The following is a 5,829-nucleotide window of genomic DNA, read 5'->3' as shown; positions in this document are numbered from 1 at the left end:
TTCTGATTTTAAAAGTTATTTACCAGTTTTCACATGGGAAATCCATAATACTTTATAGTTTTTTTGGTCATTTGGAAATATTGTTGTTTGACCTCAGGTCACAATATGAATGTAATCCCATTCAAATCAGAATGTCAACTGTGGAACAGATTTAAAAGTAAGTTAGCCCAGACTCTTCACCTTTCCATAATTTAAGCCTCTCAAGGTGCAGACTGTTTTTGTCATGTCCATTGTTATATCTCCAGTGTCTAGCAACTGCTTGGCTTTTAGTAGTCATTTAATAATTACATGTTAGCTTTGAATCAGGAAGTAGGCTCAGAAAGGTTAAGTGAATTTTCCTTCTCATTATACAGTTATTTGTGGAATGCCTAAGATTAGAGCCAGATTTCCTAAATCTATTATAATCCAATGATACTTCTTATCTTTTGAGCCAAGTAGATTTATGGACATTGGTTTTTGGGTGTATCTCAAATATAAGAATTAATAATATGAATTATCTGAAAATAGCTATTAAGGAAACAAGTTTCATGTGTTACTGTAAGCATAGATTTTTCTCTTAGTAACATGTAGAAATTTAGCTTGTTGAGTTCACCAAGAGAAGTAATTAGTCTCTTTGTAATACCAGATTGTGTTCCTTTAAGAACTTAATGGATAAACTTGAAACATGATAGATGAAATCTGGTTGTTTTAAAATATATATATTTTTCTGTTAAAGAGCACAAAATGTATATATTTTAAACATTCAATAAGAACATGTATTACGTAATGGAATAAGACATCAGGTTCTTAAAGTTATAAAATTAGTGTTGTTTTAAAAATTAGTGCTACTTAAATATTAGTGAAAATTGAGCCTTGTAGTGAGCTACATACAAAACTGTTCTAGTCTACACACTCTGCTTTTCTCTAATAATGTTATGTAAATCACAAATGTTTTACATGTTGGTAGTTCCTTTGTAAAGAAAACACTATGTGGTCCTAAGGTCAGTATATTAGTTGAGAATTTAGAGAAGAATAGCTAGTAGCAGTCCTTTCTAATAAAAGAGTAATATGCAAATTGACCATCACTCTAAGACACAAGATGACCACCCCATGTGGTCAAAGATGGCTCCCACAAGATGGCCTGCAGCGGAAGGCAGTTAGGTTGACCAGGCCAGCAAGGAGGGAAGTTGGGGGTAACCAAGCCGGCAGAGGAGGGCACTTGTGGGAGACACAGACCTGCAAGGGAGGGTAGTTGGGAAGAGACCAGGCCTGCAGTGAAGGACAGTTGTGGGGGAACCAGGCCTGCAGTGGAGGATAGTTGAAGTGGACCCAGGCCTGCAGGGGAGGGCAGTTAGGGATCACCAGGGCAGCAGAGAAGGACAGTTAGGGGCAACCAGACTGGCAGGAGAGGGCAGTTAGGGGTGACCAGGACAGCAGGGGAGGGCAGTTAGAGGCAATCTGGCCTGCCAGGAAGTATTTAGTTATCAATCAGGCTGGTAGGGGAGTGTTTAGGGGGTGATCAGGCTGGCTGGTAGAAGTGGTTAGGGGCAATCAGGCAGAGGCAGGCGAGCTGTTGGGAGCCAGCAGTCCTGGGTTGTGAGAAGGATGTTTGACCATCTGGGCCTAAACGGGCGGTCAGACATCCCTCAAGTGGTCCCAGATTGGAGAGGGTGCAGGATATATATATATATATATATATATATATATATATATATATATAGAGAGAGAGAGAGAGAGAGAGAGAGAGAGAGAGAGAGAGAGAGAGAGAGAGAGAGAGATTTTTTTATAAGGTATTTGCTTACATGATTCTGGGGGCTGACTACAAGTCTGAAACCCACAAGAAGAGAGAGAGAGAGAGAGAGAGAGATTTTTTATAAGGTATTTGCTTACATGATTCTGGGGGCTGACTACAAGTCTGAAACCCACAAGAAGAGAGAGAGAGAGAGAGAGAGAGAGAGAGAGGGAGAGAGAGAGAGAGAGAGAGAGAGAGAGAGAGAGAGATTTTTTATAAGGTATTTGCTTACATGATTCTGGGGGCTGACTACAAGTCTGAAACCCACAAGGCAGGCCATCAGGAAGGGAAGGTCATGAGCAGAATGGAACTCCATGAACAAGGGCTGCAGCTGTTGTCCATAGCCAGAATTTCTTATCTCTTGAGGAAGCCTCAGTCTTGCTTTCAATACCTTCTAACTGAGGACAACCAGATAATTTTTCTTATTTGAAATGAATTAATTAGGGATTTTATATTTTCAAAATCCCTTCAGAGCAATAGCTAAATTGAATAACTGGTAACTGTAATATAGCCAACTTGGTACCTCATTATAAGAAAATAGTTGCAGGGTAAGCATAAAAACATTTAAATATTCAGTAAATAATTGCTGACATATAGCCAAGGATAACTGTAATAAAGAAAAAGACCATTGACGATATTTAGAAAGCCAATAAATTTGAGCTGCTATGTGTTGCAAATATTGGCCAGAAAAGGGATGAATCTTTATATATGCCTAAATGTAAAATGTTTCCCCCACCAAAATATTTCTCTCTTAAAGATGCATCTATAATAATAAAAGTGTAATATGCTAATTAGGCCAGACGTCTTTCCGGATGAAGCCAGGGCTGCGAGGAAAGCTCAGGTCCTGACAGCCAAGGAAGGCTCACTTTTGCACAAATTTTGTGCATCGGGCCTCTAGTATGTTTATAAGAAACCATCTCATCAACTTTATAGTAAACAATAAGTAACATAAAAATGACCTAATATTAGTTTTGTTGCTTCTAAAAATCACCTGACAAAATCGGGTACAAAAATAGGCAAAGAATTGACAGCTTTCCTAGGTTATGATAGATATAAAATCCTTTTAAATGTCCCTTTAAGAAACAACACAATTCAGTAAAGCCACCATTAAATGTAAAAGGGAAAATGGCAGTGGAGTAAATGGATTCTACACAGACATGATCTCAAGACCAAACTGGAATTACAACTAAAATACAAAAACACTGAATAATCAATTGAAGACTAGCTGGAGAGAACACTGATAACCAAGGATGGAAAGTGGAGATTGCATAGAAACTGGTAGGAAGGGAAGAGACATGAAAGAGCTGGCTGTGCTTCCCTTAGCAGTTGAAGTTCCAGAGGATATCTGTGGGGGTTTGCTACTGAGAACATAGGGTCTAACCCCAAGCTTGGCCTCCAGCAGAGAGCACCAGAATTGAGAAAGGTGCCCACATAACATCTGGCTGTGAAAAGCAGCAAGGTTACTCTCTGCCAGGCAGAGACAATTGGAAATGTAGACACCCTCTTAAAGGGCCAATGTACAGAATTTTGAGTGCAGCTACTCACTTTGGGATCCAGCAGAGGGAGGACAGAGTAGAATGGAGCTGTGTAAACATAAGCCAGGGTTGGGGGCTCTGGTTAGAGCTCAGAAGGCAGATGCCAATTTCCTGTGCTGAGTCATTCTCTCCTGCTGTGGAGATCATCTTTCTCAGGCAGACCTTTGCTATTCAGGCAGTTTTTGTCTGGGGAGAAGATAGTTGACCCACTCTATTAGAAAACCCTGGTCCCACTCTAAAGTTTCTGAGACCCATTAAGAGACTGAGGATACCAATAAGCCTCCAGGCAGAGGTAATTGCCCCACTCTGTCTGGAAACCTCTCACCCCACCTGTGGACAATTGTTTGGAACTACTCAAGACTGAATCCAATCAATCTGTAGGCAGAGGTGGGTCTCTGGAGTCTTTGAGTCTTTGCTTGATCTAATTAGTCAGAAACAGCATTTGGGGAAGAGACTTAGTCAATTGTGAATAAGGTGGCTGCTGCTGAACCAATAAACAATAGCCAGGTAAGCAGTGTCAAGTAAGAACCATAAAAATTTTATGATCTATAAGGCAGGGTTAACTTCCTAGAAGACAGTGGTATTAGGTGGGTAACTCCATAGGTGTCTACTATAAATCCCTTTCATATAGCATTTTGGTAAGAATTTCTGAGATAATGTATGCAAAATTGATTAATTCTCCTACCTGGCATCTCTTCAAAGCCTATTAAATAAGCACTGTTTTTGCTAACAGAGAATTAGCTGAGAACAAAATAGATAAGCAGCCTTGATTTAATGGTACTTAGGATTCAGAAAAAAACACTAGCCACTCAAAAATACTGGCCATTGTGGTGGTCAATCAGCATGTGCATGTGGGGAGTACAGACAGTGGCTTAGAGTAGAATCCTCCTTTACACACTTACCCCACACTCAAGCAGTACCAATTCTGAAGATAATAACAAACTCAATGAGGCCTGATCTCTGTTAGTTGACCTCCTAGAAAATGCAAAATTAGAGAGCCAGCTCTATTGGTTCAGTTGCCCAGGTCTCCCAGGCTAACCCAGTAAGAACTGAGAAGCCCCCAGATACAGCTGTTGGCTAGAACTCAGTCTCTGGGATAGTTCCCAGCTATGGCCAATTCCATATGGCTGAACTGCATAGATGAACTTATTGCAAACATGTTCCTGCCAGGCTCTCCTGAGTGCTCCTGCTGCCATCTTTCTTTTTGCCCTCACACATTCCTCAGTTGCTCCAGCCAACTTACAATGCAGTGTTTGTGAAACCCTTACTTCTATGATGTGCAGAAGACTAAGACGACTGAAGTTTTGAAGTTTGGCACAAGAGCAGCATTTCCAATGAGAACCTCATGGGCCAGGCATAGCTGAACATGAATCTTAAATGTAGAGGACCTGACACTGGTCACTGCAGTTCTTGCTCAGGCTGTTGGTCTCAGGTCTGTGTCTATTGTATGTGGGTTAGGATGAGAAGACAGAAACAATCCATCACTATTTTGACATGAATTCTTCCAAGCAGCTGCTCTTCTATCTCAGGCAGGCTGTACATGGGGAAAAACAATAACACTGGACAGATCTACAGAAAGTATAATCAATGCAGCCACTTGCTCTCTTTCTTTTATTTTTAAAATTAAATCCTCACCTTAGAATATGTTTACTGATTTTTTTAAATTTTATTTATTTATTTATTTGTTTGTTTATTTATTAATTTTAGAGAAAGAAGGTACAAAGAAGAGTAAAACATAGATTGAACAGCTATTTCTCACATACACCCCAACGGAGATTGGACCCACCACCTTTGGGATGACACTCCAACCAACTAAGCCACACCAGCCATGAGCCTCCTTACTCTTTCAGTGTCAGACTCCACAGGAAGGAGGACCAGACCCTGTGGTTTTACAAGATGCACCACAGGACCTCCAGGCTTTCTCCAAGAAAGTTCTGGAGCCACCACCAGGTGGAGAGACACTACTATTTCACCATATTAACTCTATTTAACTGTTGTATGTTCTGTGGTTCCAGATAAGATTTAGTTTGGCTCTCTCTCTCTCTCTCTCTCTCTCTCTCTCTCTCTCTCTCTCACACACACACACACACACACACACACACACTAGATGATTCCCACAATCTTTTTAAACCCCCTAAGATTTCTGTTGTGACCAGTGTTAACCTTTGCATCACATGGGTAAGTCAATCAGAAAATGGTTTGTTCACACTCAAAGTTTTAATGGCCATTAAATAAGAAAAGGAAGGCTATTTGCACTACATACATTCCGTCCACTGATGATACTGTTAGCTGGCAATGCACATTTTATTGCACATATAAACAGTGTACAATGATCTTAAAGGTATTTTAGCTACACAAGGGCTGCATTTAAAAGAAAGAAAGCCATTTTACAAAATATAGAAGTCATTTGTATTATATAGACAATGTCAAGGAAATACTGAAGATTAATATCAAAAGAAAAAATTTAATCTTGAAAAAGAAATCTCTCAAAACAGGATTACAGAGCTTCATGTTGCCATATAT

The sequence above is a fragment of the Pipistrellus hanaki genome (genome assembly GCF_964339955.1).
Source record: "Pipistrellus hanaki genome assembly, chromosome: 3".
Classification (NCBI taxonomy): domain Eukaryota; kingdom Metazoa; phylum Chordata; class Mammalia; order Chiroptera; family Vespertilionidae; genus Pipistrellus; species Pipistrellus hanaki.
This window is presented reverse-complemented; position numbering follows the sequence as displayed.